Source organism: Gorilla gorilla, chromosome 2 (assembly GCF_029281585.2).
Source record: "Gorilla gorilla gorilla isolate KB3781 chromosome 2, NHGRI_mGorGor1-v2.1_pri, whole genome shotgun sequence".
In the NCBI taxonomy this organism is placed as follows: domain Eukaryota; kingdom Metazoa; phylum Chordata; class Mammalia; order Primates; family Hominidae; genus Gorilla; species Gorilla gorilla.
The window spans coordinates 118,544,496-118,559,453 of NC_086017.1; the positions used below are offsets into that span (position 1 = coordinate 118,544,496).

Below are 14,958 nucleotides of genomic sequence, written 5' to 3' on the forward strand. Positions count from 1 at the left end.
TGAAGATAGGTTTAATAGAAGAGAGAGGTAAGAGCTGAAACTTTGAAAATTGGTGAAAGATAATATGCCTAAAGTGGAATTGTTGAAAATACCCATTCTTTGTTAAGGGAAGTCTAAAGGAAAGAAATCCAATCAGATCTGTGGTGGGAAAAGCAGAATAGTGCTGTGCAAGATGGGAAGACTTTCAAGATTGACAGTATTGAAAATTTAGGGATATCTAAATGCCTGAAAAAAGTTCCTTGAGTTAGTAATCCAGGGGTGAATAACCTTTGGAGAAAGCAGTTTTATAGAGCAGTCAAAGAAGTAGCCATGTTGTATAGTCTTTCCAATATTCCTTCTTTGAGTGCCAAGTTCTTGATTTTCTTTTTAGCTGAAACTATGTGTTGAGTCACCGTCTTCATTGAGTAATCCATAATGATTTACAAATCCTCTCCCTCGGAGCATAGAACTCATCTTCTATAAATGTAGTTGTAATATTCTTTAAATATGTTACCTTAGACTATTTTAAATCAAAGCTCATCCAGGTATTAGTATCATTTCCTCAAATGCACTGAAGTGATTTTCTTTAAAATGCCATCAGCAAACATACTTTCAAATGCCTTACTCGTAAGTCTTATATCTATTATAATTGGCATTACAGAGGAATGAATAATAAATTTCCTGTCATTGTCGACTCTTCTTTCACACTTACTGAAACTTAAAATAAGGCCTACTCTTTTAATAAAGATCCTTTAGAAAGCCCTTTGGAGTATTTGGGCCAACTGCATATGCAGTTTCTAGTCTAAGAAACAGATACATAGCCACTTTGGTTTTCATCTTCAGAGAATGGTGGTAAAGATAAACAAGACTTGCCCTAGGTAGTAATGATGATTATGATTAAAAACTACAGCTGTTATTTGTCTTTTGTGTGCTAATTTCTTTGTTTGTGTGTGTGTGTGTATTTTTCTTCCTTGTCTTCACAGTGAGCCTTAAATGTAGGTGTTGTTATTCCCATCTTATACAAGCGAGAACTGAGTCTCAGAACATTTAAATAGCTTGTCTGAGCTTCTTGACTTGTTAAAAACAGACCTGAGATTCAAATCCAGCTCATTCTTGCTTTCAAAGACTATATTCTTTGCATAGTCTGTGCAGTTTTATGACGTATCTGAAATTTGACCTGTAACACCTTTGATGGCAACTACTGACCCCAGTTTGGGAATTCAGTGCCTTATTACTTTCCTCCCCTTTTCTACCAACTTGGAAAGAATAGATCACTACTTTTCATTTGTTTAAATAAATATATTGTCAAATGCCATTATTAAGTCAGGCATTCTTCTTTATATTTAATAGTATTATATATATTTAATCTTCACATCAGTCTGATGAGAGGTAGGCATATTTTCCCCCAACATTTTATTATGAAACTCACATACTCTCCACCTAGATTTGGCCATTAACATTTTATTATATTTATTTTATTACATATCTGTCATCTTTTCATCTCTCTATTCCTCATCAATTCAACTTAATTTTTGATGCATCTGAACATATAGATATCACTACAGCTCCCTAAATGCTTCAGCATTTATATTATATAATATTTATATTAACTAGAGTTCAATATTTATGTATAATTTTTTGATGTAAGTCTACATTCATTGGCGTGCACACATCTTAAAAGTACATTTTCTGAATTTTGATAAATGCATACACCTGTGTAACCCAAATACTTATCAAAATATAACCCATTACTTACTACTGGTAGGTGCTTCTTTTTCTTCTCATTTTTTAGATGGGGAAACTGAAGAACAGAGAGGTGAAATTATCTCCCCAAGGTTACGCTGCTAATAAGTGGCAAAGCTGGAATTCAAACTCAGGCTGTCTGTGCAGGGTTTGTTCTCCTAACCACACCACCACACTGCCTGTAGATTATCCTCACGTGTTTGGGTATCCTTTTACTTTCATGTGCGTGAATGCACTGTTTATTTTTAACGTAAGTGTGTAGATACAGAAGTGGTACCCTGGGTTTAGTGAGAGTAAAAATGCTGTTCTAGAAATGCATCAGTTCCTAGCAAGAGGTTTATGGCAGGAGAAATTAAGAGGGACGTATAATATGACAGATTCCCTTCGTTGAAGTAGTAGGGTGAATCTCTATGTAATAGCTCTGTCTTAACTGGCATCCTTGATTAATGTTTCCACACATAGCAGTGAAGAGACAGTGAGTTTTCTAATGATGACACTGAGGTTCAGGAAAATCCTCAAGTACCACTTGAGCAATTAACCGTAAATTATGTTCGGTATAGCTTTGTATTAAGCATTTTTGCTCTTTTATAATTAGTAGAAAATTATTCATCTGTGTGTGATATATATGGTATCACTCATCTTGATATCTCAGACTCTGAAATAATATAATTGACTGATTTGGAATTTATAAGTTAAATTTATAAGGTTTTTAACAAATATATTTGTAATGGAATTATTTGACTTTTCCAAATAAATTGCATAAAGATGTAAGGATTGGAACAGTTTATATTAAAATTTTTTTCTGGTTTGCAATACTTGGGTGGCCTGATGAAAAGAAATTCTTCAACTTTAGTCTCTTTCCTGCATTGTGTTCATACCACTCATATTTTAAAAGTTGACCAGCACTTTTTGTTCACTTCTTAAATGATGAAAAAGAAGCCATCATGTAATTTTTTTAAATCGTAAGTATTGTGCAAAAAGCATTAAAAAAAAAAAAAAAAAAAAGCATGTAGCTCACAAAACCTATCCAGTCACTAGAGGGCAGAGCAGTACTGTACTTTAGACCTTATTTGAAAATTTCTGGTTTAAAAATTGCTGAACATGATGGAAAATATATTGATACACAGTTGAATAGAAATTTCTTTGTGTTCTTATTGTCTTATTTTGCTGTAAAATCCAATAACATGCTTATACTTTTATCAAAGGAGCTTTTCTGGCAATTCCATTGAATGTTACTAAAAGGGCATGATTATTTAGAAGAGTTTAAGTGCCCCTCAAAAGAGAATACTCGTGCATACAAAGAGCAATACATTTTATAATTTCTACCTTATGAAGTACCCTGAAATTGGATTGCAGTGTAGACTTTAGGTGAGACATTTGAGAGAACAAGTAGTTTTGAGCACCGGTTCTTTACTAGTGCTTAGCTCTAAGAATTTATTGAAATGCAGAACATCAGTTTATCTTTCCAGTCAGCTGAAATGTGTTGAATCATTAAGACTGAAATTACAAAGTTGTAGAAGCAAATAAACTAATTCTAGCCCTTTTTAAAAATTTTTGTCAAGTGACTGTTCACTTAATTTCATTTCTGTTCTTAATTTTTTTATCATTCTGATATTTTTATGCAGATTTTTTTATGGTATATCTTAAAAATATCCTAATGAGTAGCCTGAGTAATTCAGTGTCCCATAAGATAGAAAAATTTTATCCTTAATTATGTTTATTTGAATTTTATTTTACAAAACCAGTTTGGATTTCTATAATATTCTACTAGGGACAACATAGGATACCAGAAAAAGCAGTGGATTTTGGAATCAGAAAATTTGGGGGCCTCGATTATCATTTATTTGCTTGTGTCTTGGGCAAGTCACATTACCTCTCTGACCTTCATTTTCTAAACTGGGAAAAATACTTCCTTATTTATAGCTGGGTTGTTTGGAGGATTGTGTGTGTAGATGTATCTCCAAAGATGAAACCCTGTGAAGATGAATTTTAATAGGTAAAGTTACAAGCTCAGAAAAACCATGGCAATAACTTCAAAATGGTTGACGGTATCACAGATTTAGTAACATGAGAGCACCTATTACATGAGTAAATAGAACCAGAAATGTGGTTTCAAAACCAAAACCCAAGTTCAGATTGCCAGCTTCCTCCCTGTCTGTGATTTCTCTGGCTGCTTAATCTCTCCGTTAACTTCTGACTCTTTTGCTCCTCTCAACTCTTTATTTCTGTCCTCTGTTTATTTCCATGTTTCCTCTCTCTGTGTTTCTCCTGACTGTCTCTGGTCTCTGTGTTTTTCTTGTCCCAGGCACCCTCAGGAAGACCCCAAGCCTCTAGCAGTACCTGGTATCATCTCCAGCATGTTATAGATGTGAAGGATTCACTGGGATATTGAGAAATACCAGAGGCGAATTGTTCCACTGTAGTAAGTCATTCAGCATTTGTTAAGTGACTACTGTTCACGCAGCATAGTTGGTGGTCCTTTTGGGGAAGAAGAATTTGTTAGGACACAGGACAGAAGAAATAAATTTGTAAACTCTTGTCAGTGGTTCTTGCAGGCTAGACAAACATGCAAATGAAAAAAACAATGACAAATTAAAAAGCTGACAGATAATCATATAAACGAATTGTGTTTTATGTGTGCTGATGGGGCCTAGGGTTAATGGAGTAGAGAAAGCCAAGTGGTGTTAATCAGATTTCCTGCATGAGTTTAAAATTAGGTTTTGAAGTACATTTGGAAGAGAGATGAGGAAAGAGAGAGTGGAAGTGAGTAATTTCTGTGGGGCTTGGCAAGCCTTTTTGCTTCCCTGTGAGTGAATCCCTGACGGTGGGGGGTAATGAAATGAAAGTGCTAAGTTTCAGTCTCCCAACAGCTAACTTTACTTCCAGTCTTAGAGAAATTCCAGTTATGAAAAGAAGTACAGCCAAGTTGAGACTTTCCATAAACATAATTGGTATCCGCTGCCAGTTTTAGAATTTATAGGGTTTAAGTGTAAATTGTGATTATATGAAGTAATAAAGAAGTACTATGACATAAAATTGATACAGACCATTAGAACATGATTCAGGGATGCATTCTAAATAACATAAACTGAAATAGTAAGCTGAAATATAACAAGTCTGGGTTTTTTTTTTTTTTTGCATTAGAAATTTATTTTTGCTGTTGTATTTTTAGACAGTCCTAGCTAGTAGATGCATGCTTTTCACATTTGGATATCAGAGTTGGATATGGTTTGAATCCCAGCTGTACTAGCTTTTAAACGTTGGGCAATCTACTTCACAATGCTGAATCTCAATTTCCACATGTGTAAACTAACACCGGAAATATTTACCTCAAAGAGTCCTGAGTACGTGCTAGGTACTTGCTACTCGCGGATACTTAAAAATACCTTTAAAATTGTTTGTTAAATAAATATGTTATTTCTGAGAGCTTTTTAAAAGTAAGAATGCTATATATACAAGAATGTTTGTATATACAGAAAATGCTATAGATACAAGAATATTTATTGTGCATGGATATTAATGACCCTTTGTACCTTCTGCTAATAAAACATTAGAAAACTGTGTTTCACAGTGATAACAGGTATAATGTCACAATACTGAATTAAATATTAGAAATGGTGAATTAGACTCTCTGTATGTCCCTGTGGTCTGCAAGCTGAATATGTGCCTTTAAACAAAAAATTTTATTAACTTGAGAAATAAGTTTGTGGCTATAGTCAGCACCCTATTATGCTACCTTCTCTACCATTGTCTGTGTTTATAATTCTGCAGTCATATCTTTAGAATCAGGATGAATCTAAACTATGATAATTTTTTTTGCTACCCTACACAAAAATATTTATACTATGTAGATAAGGTACAAAGAATAACATTAACACGAATAACTGAGAACCTACCACTAGTTTAAGAATAGAACATTACCAGTTTCTTTGTAGCCCAGTGTGCCCCACCCAGATTCCATTGCCTCTCTTTACCCCCTCATCACAATCTTTAATGTTGAGTTTATTACTTCTGTGTTTTTCTTGGTCGTTTTTCTCATACTTATGTACCCCCTAGATTAAATTTTGCCTGTTTTTAAATTTTATATAAATAATACATACTACATGTTTTCTTCTGCAACAACTATTTTTCCTGCTCAACATCGTATTTATGACTCATTCCTGCTTGTCTTTGTAATTCATTTATTGTCATATATGTATAATCTTTTATTGTATTAAAATACCACAGTTTATTTACTTTCTTTTAATGGCTATTTAGCTGTTTTTCTTTCTTTCTCTTTTTTTTCCTTTTTTTTTTTGAGATGGAGCCTCATGCTCTCACCCAGGCTGGAGTGCAGTGGTGCCATCTCGGCTCACTGCAAGCTCTGCCTCCCGGGTTCACGCCATCCTCCTGCCTCAGTCTCCCAAGTAGTTGGGACTACAGGCACCTGCCACCATGCCCAGCTAATTTTTTGTATTTTTAGTAGAGACGGGGTTTCACCGTGTTAGCCAGGATGGTCTCGATCTCCTGACCTTGTGATCCACCCGCCTCGGCCTCCCAAAATGCTGGGATTACAGGTGTGAGCCACTGTGCCTGGCCTCTTTCTTTTTCTTTTTCTTTTCTTTTATTTTTGTCATTGGAAATAAAGCAGCAGAGGAAAAGTTCTTGAGTCCTGTATATGCCCTCTTTATGTACATATTATTTTTTCAGGATATATGTTCAGGAGTTGAATTGTTAGGTGATAGAATATGCCCAACCTGAAATTCCACAAGATAATGCCACGTGGATTTCCATAGAACTTGTTACATTTTATGCTCCCACTAACAGAATGTAAGTATTCTCTCTCTCTGGCTCCTATAGTTCTTTAAAATTACTAGATTTTTGTTTAATATATTCACCATATCTTTAGGAATGATACTTTGCATGAATATGACTGTATCCGAGCAGAAGTTTAAAAATGGAAAAGATTTTTTAGTTTGCCTGTAAACATCATCTTAACAAAAACCCTGATGACCCTCATTTTTTAAAAGTTAGTTTTACTCTTTGTGGAAGCTGCTTTTATTTTTGTTTCCCAATTGTCACTCATACCTTTTCTCAAACTCATTTAAATCTAGACATCCTGAAATAGCTGGATATGTGTGCTCACTAAATGTTTTGCCTCCAGAAAACCTTATCATAAGAATAAATGTTCTCTTGCAATAAATGAAAACTGTCAGCTGTTTCTGACTTCTAAGAAACACAGTTTTTGCAGAGAATGTACATTTCTTTTCTTTTCCCCCTAATTCTTGTTGAGATGGAGAAAGAGTGACCCACAGAGGACTATTTGCAAGCTGCAGCGCTTTGATCAACCCATGTTTTGTTCTGTATTGCAAAAGTTCCAAAAGCTTGAGTAAATGACTCAGGTCCCCTTTTCTGTCCTTCACCCTCTTTTGTTTTTGTTAGCCAATGATTCTTTTGGTATCTGATATTTGTACACACTGTTCCAATTTTAATATCAAAAGTTCCTCCTAATCTCGTAATGGGTACTTCGTGTTTTATAATTTTAATTGACTAATCTCAATATTTTGCCTTTTGTCAAGCTTGCTGCCACTACTACATGTATCTTCTGCAGTTTCCCAGGAAATATACCAGGATCTATCCTATTTCCTGGTACTTATTCAATGGGTATTTATTGAATGTAGAAAGGAAAGATGTAAATACAGTCAGCACTGAAATACCTTTCCCCTGCTGAGCTACAATAATTTTCCTAAAAGCACTAGGCCAAAATCATGAATACCGTAAATAGTTTTGCTAGTAAGTAGCTTTATTAAACCATAGCCAGTCATTTCTTCTTAGGCTTTACTCTACTTTTTTTGAAAAATTAGAGTGGTAGACCAGTGAACTGTAAGATTCCTTTTGACGCCACAATTTTGTATTCAATCTTCTAATTGAAATGAAAAACGCTTTGTCACTGTCTGAGCACCACTACCAGAGTCTGAATCTATCTACCTTACTGAGCTTTAGGCCCATAACTGTGTCACAGCAACCTGCCAGTGATTGTCTCTCATAACCAAGCAAGTGGGGGCATACATTGAACTTCTCTTCCTCTCTTTGTTCTTTAGGGTTGATTTGTTCTAGTATAAAAAATGCCTTTGGCTTCCCGATTTCATTTATCAGGCAACCCAGGCATTGTTCTGTGCTAATGTTTGAGTTCTGCCTTCTTGCTCCTTCTTCTCTTCCCTCAACCCGACAGCCATGCCCAGGGCAACTCATCCTTACCTTTGTTATTTGCTATACAGCATAACCCCATGTCTTTTCTCACACTCTAGTTACCATCTTTGAGTCAGTATTGATTCTTTCTGTTGGGCTTTTCCTTGAAGTCATTGAGTCTGTCTGTATCTGGTGCTGAAGGCATGTTGTTTCTTCCTTTCTGTTGTGGTTCCTCTGCTTGGGACACCTCAACTCCAGGTGAATGGTGAGTGACAGCCTGACTTCTTTCCTTGCTACCTTCATGTAGTCTTTCCATTAACTATTGCAGGGAATCGCTAAACCACTTTCAAGGAGTTATTTGACTCCAGATGCTCACGTGACTAATATTTCCTAAATGTGTTGCTGGTCCTGGATTCAACTTGTGAGTACTTTTGAACTCTGCACCAGAGGCAAAAGATGCCAGAGATCAGGCTACAATGGGAAGGGGAACCAACTTCCTTTTAATTCTCTGTAGACTGTAACTAATCACTCCTGAGGGTCCTGGACAGAGAGCTATGTATTTGGTCTTTAACCAAGGTCAGGTATAGACTCTTCCTGACCTTTATTCAGTGATACAGAATGTGTATATTTCTGTTGTGCTTAGCCAGTGGACACATTACGCTCCTCATGATGTTAATAGATCTGGTTTGTGAACATTCCATTTAAGTCTTGCAACTTTTAGCATAAAATGAGAAGGCAGGAGAAAAATTTTACAACTAAAAAACAAGGGAAAGGGAGGAAACTTCTTCAGTGAAGGATTTATTTTTAATAACACTAACTGAATTCTGAATCAAATTTGGAAGCTTAAAAATTGTGAGTTTTTAATATGTCAAATTATTTATTATTTTTTTTGAGACGGAGTCTCGCTCTATTGGCAGACTGGAGTGCAGTGGCGCGATCTCGGCTCACTGCAACCTCTGCCTCCCGGATTCAAGCAATTCTCCTGCCTCAGCCTCCTGAGTAGCTGGGGCTACAGGTGCGTGCCACCACGCCCAGCTAATTTTTGTATTTTCAGTAGAGACGGGGTTTCACCACGTTGGCCGGGATGGTCTCAATCTCTTGACCTCATGATCCACCCGCCTCGGCCTCCCAAAGTGCTGGGATTACAGGGGCGAGCCACTGCACCCGGCCTAAAATATAAAATTATTTATTATTGAAAGCCTAGCTGTTAACCTCCTAACCCCAGCCTCCATACACATAAAACACTCAAGATTCACTGGGCTATACAGCCATGAGGCACAAGAAGCCAGACTATCTGTGAGAATTCACCCCTCCTACCTAACTGCTTGACAAAACTGTTAAGGAAACGTATTATGCCCAATGTTCTGTTCAGAGAAGCAGTTAATACCACCCTATCTCAAGAAGAACAGATTACTTTTTGTTCCTCAGGAATTCAAGGAGAGAAACATTCTTTTATGCTTATCAGGGAAAAAATGGGAGAAATTACCTGACATGAAAACTTTACTGATAGGAGAATGTTCATTCTAACTGTTATTATAATGTGTCTGATTAATGTAAAAGTGTTGACCTGTTAAGTATTCACATTAATATTTTAAATTATCAGTGATAAAAGTTTCTTTTGTAGTATTAATTCACTTAATATTTTATTAATTTAGACAGGCTTGAAAGTGCTTCATAAAACCTACAACACTCATTTAGTATTCTTATTTTAATTTAATGTCTTCTGAAAGCCATATATTCTCTAATGATTTAAGTTGCAACAAATATTAAAAATAAACTATATTATTAATAAAATAAGTTGGACCATCCTTAAGTACAGTAGAAAAATTTATAAATATATAAATATGTGATATAAAATTTTCTTTCTGATGATGCTAGGAAATGCATTTATGATAGATTCTGTATTGGATGGGCTTAATTTGGAAAAGGTTTCATAAATGCTAAATTAAGAATAAATTTTGAACTGCATATTTTTTACTCTTATCTATTGTACAGTAAAGTTGGTAATAAATATAAAAGTAACTCAGCATTGAGGTTTATGTAATTATTCAAGGAAGTATTCTAAAAATAGATTTATCTATATTATTAGAAAGTATTTTATTAAAATAGTTTTGAATAGTTTCATTCAGATTCAGGTCTTGCTTGAATAACAATATTCATTTTGTCTCGTAGTTTGTATTTGAAATTTAAAAATTGAAATGTTTAAATGGATCTGTAATTTTGATGAAAAAGAAGTGAGCAATGAATCTGTTTTCTTGAATATTTTCTAGTATTTATCTTAGCTATAAAAATGTACATTTCCAAAAGCCTGACTAGGTTTTATTAAATCTGAAAAATAAATCGCTGATTGTTTTTGTAAAAACAATGGAACAGAAAGTAGAGCAGCTGCACTTTAATATTGATATTTATTTTGAGGAATTGGGACCCTTCTAGGAAGCTCACCTACATATTATATTGTTGAAGATTACTAAATATGGTTTTCTTCTTCTATGCAAGTGCCAAACTGTTTTCTCCCAGCAAATCTTAAGTCAGAATCTGTGTGTTTCTTTTGGGCTCAGCCAGTGGACACTACTCCTTTTTCCTGTGCTAGCCAAGCACTGTGTCTCATTTGAATGATGACATTATTGCCCTTAGGTTAAGGTCTGTTTTGAACTTAGAGGATTCTTGGCTGCCGTTTTCATCCATTTATAGTTATTTCCTGTTACTTAACCCCTACACAGCACGTATAGATGTGTGTTTGTTATAATCAGGTTGATGGCAGTATTATTTCTATGAGCCCGGAGCTGCTCAGTAAACATTGGGCTTGCGTTTTCATCCCTTAGTAACCAGCTACCTGCTAAGAACCACTCTGGACCTAAGAAAGTTCATGCTCTGGAACTCTGAGTCAGAGAACTAATAGAGCTCTGTGCCAAGGCAGGAGTGGGTCTGATTTTCACTGAATGGAGTCATCCAGTCAGCTGTTTCTTCAAAATTAAAGCTCATGGAGACAGCGTTTCTTCTGCACTCATTGGAACTTAATCAAGATTGATTTGAGTACGTTTCCTTTTCTTTCAATCTTTAAAAAATGTGCCAGAGACTTTTGTTGATTTGTTTGAAATTATTTGCATTTAAATGGCTTCCAAGACAGTTTTCACGCAAAGGTTCTGGCTCTTATTTTTTGTACTTACTATGGTTGACAAAATCATGATGGGACTGCGTTCTCCTTCTTCTTGATTTATGCTATTGTGGCAACTTCAAAGACAAGTAAGGGAGACACCTACTTTTTCCCATCCCCCTCCCACATTCAGAGGTTAAAGTTAAGGATGAACCGTGGACAATGTTAACTTCAGAGATTTAAATCTGTGGTCTTCAATGGGAACTTTAAGACTCCCTGCCTGTAATTAAGAGGCTAGCGATGATGATGATGATGATGTGACTATTTCTGAGGTAGAGGTACAATAAGAGGCTGAGTCACAGATTTAAAATTATCATTTGAGATAATAATAGAATAGTGTCACAAGGCAGTTTATGGCTCATGCTGTAGAGAATTAAGAATTTAGAGGAAGGAGATGTTATTTTGCCTAGGATCATATTTGACTTGCATCAAGAGGAAGAGAGAAGGGCCGTTTTAAATAAGGGATCTCTGGACAAATGATAAGAGGCAAAAAAGCACTCCATTGCAGGGAGCTGGGCCTTGAATACATCTTCTGGGATATAGTAAAAGGCAAAGGAAGTTTGAGGCCAGGTTTTGAATATGTGGGTGGGGAGTGAGGTGGGAAGGGGCACAAAAAAGATGCGGAATACCAAACTAAGGAATTAAATTCTAGGAGTAGACCGTAAAGGGCCACTAAAGGGTTTGATTTCAGGGAGTGAAAACCTCAAAGCATGATTCTAAGTAAATCTGGTACAGATTAGTTTGAATGGAGATTATCACTTAGAAACTGCTATAGTTATCTCTTGGGTTGAAGTGGTGCCAAAGGGTTTGAAGAGGGAAGGAAATATGCATTTTTAATAGTATAATAGTATGTATACAAGGCAGCATATATGAGATACTCTAAAAGGGATTTTTCAGATTTATTATCTGTTTCCATTGTCACCATCCTGTGAAGTAGGCCCTAGTCTACTTTTACAGATTAATGAACAGAGGTCCTTAGGTTAGTGGTCAAAATTCATAGCCAGGCCTGACTGCCAAGTCACAAAGCCTTTTAACACCCCTGCTCTGACTCATGAGCATGGAAATGGAAAACAGATAAAGTTTTTAGTTTTTATTTCAAAAATATTACTTTACTAGGAATTATGAAATGGATCCAAATTAGGGTTATATTCATACATATTTTTATATATATTCTTTCATGTATGTTAGTACACCTGAGTTTGAATCAGATGTTATGTATTAGACTTAGCTAATTAGACTTAACTATTTCTTATTCACAGCATTTGAGGAAATGCACTTTAAATTGAGAGAAAATGTCAGTTAACAAAATAGATCACTAATACATTTTATTAATGTATCAACTTAAAACATACAGTAAGAGAATACATTTTCTACCAAATAGTAATTTTAATATATTAAGAAATGAAACTGATGTCTTAATTTTCAAGAATAAAAATGAGATTTGTTAAAGGATATAAAATGACAGCTAAATAGCAGGAATAAGTTCTAGTGTAATACTGCTGTTGAATGACTGTAGTTAATAATAATATATAGTTTCAAATAGCTAGAAGGAAGATACTGAGTGTTCCCAGCAGGGAGAAGTGATAAATGTTTAGGACAATGGATATGCAATAATTACCCTGATCTGATTACTATACATCGTATGTATTGAAATATCAACACCATAAATATGTATAGCTGTTATATGTCAATTAAAAAATAAAATAAAAATTTCAAAAAATAAAAATTATGGAATAAACAGTAATGTTTAGGAAAGAAGAGTTTAGGTTACTTTATTCATTGAAAGCTAGAAAACTTTTTAGTTTCATATTTGTGTTACAAATATAAAAATGTTTAATACACTTGACTGGATTAATAAGAAATAGTAGAGGGAAGCTTATTTTTTAATGAGAGGATCACTTTAATGAATAATAATTATTTTACAGATGTTTGAAGAAGTAGGTACTGACACCCAATTAATTGCCCACTACCAACACCAACAACATCTCTACCTCGGCACTCCCTGCACAAGACATTCTGGAAGGCTGGTGTTTGTTTTTAATTGATGTTAGCTTTTTATAATTTGTCGTTTTTTCCTAAAAACAATTTTAAAAAATATATGACTAGTTGAGGAATATCTGTTAGTTGTGTTCTGAGATTTACGTAGATCAGATTGCTGTTTTATCCTTAAACATGTTAAATGGATCCTTTCTGTTGAGCATTTTTAAAAAATTTTTTGGAGGATTCTGATTTTGTTTTTTTTTTTTTTTCATTGTACAACCTGCGCTTCCTTCAGTGAAAATAGTTTTGGGTTCACAAACAAGAAGCAGCTGTCTTAAATATGTTCATTGACTCAGCCGAGTGTCTGCAGTTGCCCAACAAAAGTTATTTGATTTTGGGTAGTGCAAAGAAATCAAAATTAGCATTCAGATTATATTTTGGCTGCTGTAATAAGAGCTTCTGTCTGTAACTTGAAGTTCTGAAATCCACATGTAGTGTATTTTTATCTTAAAATTTGTAGAGATTTGAGCCTAAACACCACTGAGACTATTAAGAGAACTTAACTGATAGAGCTCAGTATTTCTTTTGAATTATTTTTCTGATACTCAGAGGAAAACATTGAGTCTTCATTTCAAGATTGACCTAACAAGGGCTACATCTCAATGTTATTCACAAGCTGAGAAAAAAAAAAGTCATAATTTTATGTGTATTATTTGGTGAAATTAATTTCACCAAAGTGAATGCTTTAGTTCACTGAAGAAAGTCAATTCAAAGAATGACATGGACAAGGCCAGAAACATACGGAGAAACATATCTCAAAAAGACTTTTCAGAATTGTAAAATTGAGCGCTGCAGAATAAAACAATTCACACATTTTATTAGATCCGTATGGCACTGCAAACTCATTGCCTCCTTGAGAGACCATTGCTGTAAATATGTAGGGAGCAAAAGAGTGTTGATGAGTCTCTGACATAACTAAATATTCATAATGGAATAGCGTGCTACAAGAATAATGACCACACGAATGCAGCCTAGTTTTACGATTCTGTTTTCTCAGATCCTTTTTGAAAAATCTTACGTCTTCAAAGTCTCTACTTGTGATTCTTTATCTCAGACAACTACAGAAAGATCAACATGGTTTAGAAAAGTCCTAAACACCAAATTTTAATCGTTGATAAAATGAATTTTTGAAGTTTTGATATCCACATGTAGTGTATTTTATTTGAAACTTGGAGGCAAATTGGAAAAGGATATCTTCTGTTTCATAACTTTCTAATGAGGCATAATCTTATGTCTGGACTGTTAAATTGAGAATTAGAGCAGATGTATTAGAGTCACTTGTATGAGACCTTAAGTATCTCTTCACCTTAGCTCCCCAAGTGCAAAATAATTATGTTAATTATATAACTGTTAGTGCAGGTTATTTGATAAAAATTGTTCTTATCTTCAAATCACAATCTACAAAGTACGTATTGAGAGGATTTGACCTATTAGGAGAAAGGTCCTGGCTATTTTATAACCCTGTGATACAAAGTGATATTTTTAGTTAAAGGGGATCTAGGATAACATGACTGCAGTGTTCAAGCATAAGTTGAGTATGGGATTTCATGAAAAGAACCTATGTTGGAAACATTTTGTAGTTCAGGTAGAAAGTGTGTATTTTTGAAGCTGTGTTGTACTATCGCCAGTTCCTCAAGATAACATCTCCTAAGTATAAGACATGAATTATTTAGAAGCTGAAGTAGGGAATGGTAAAAGAAAGCAACCAGAATAGAGGAAGAGTATCAAACTAGGGTATATTTTTATTAAGTAGAAGAGTCCATTGGAGTACAGTGTGCTGAAATATTAGAATCTTATGATAAGTATTTAGTTCTCATATATTGTTTTGCCTTTTGTTTTTAAAGGGCCTGGCACAGCTGTGGGTGCTCACTACA

At 34.8% G+C, this 14,958-nt stretch overlaps 1 protein-coding gene across 39 annotated transcripts in view; it reads left to right on the top strand.

The window, feature by feature from the left end:
* BBX (BBX high mobility group box domain containing) overlaps positions 1-14,958 on the top strand; it is a 288,309-nt gene that overhangs the window by 134,849 nt on the left and 138,502 nt on the right. For 10 of the 39 annotated variants that reach the window (XM_031009315.3, XM_055383512.1, XM_055383515.1 and 7 more), the window contains one exon: positions 4,028-4,144. The exons of the other annotated variants lie outside the window; for them this stretch is intronic. The gene's annotated coding sequence lies outside the window, so the exon portion shown is untranslated. The remainder of the gene's footprint in view (positions 1-4,027; positions 4,145-14,958) is intronic. 39 annotated transcript variants of the gene reach the window in all.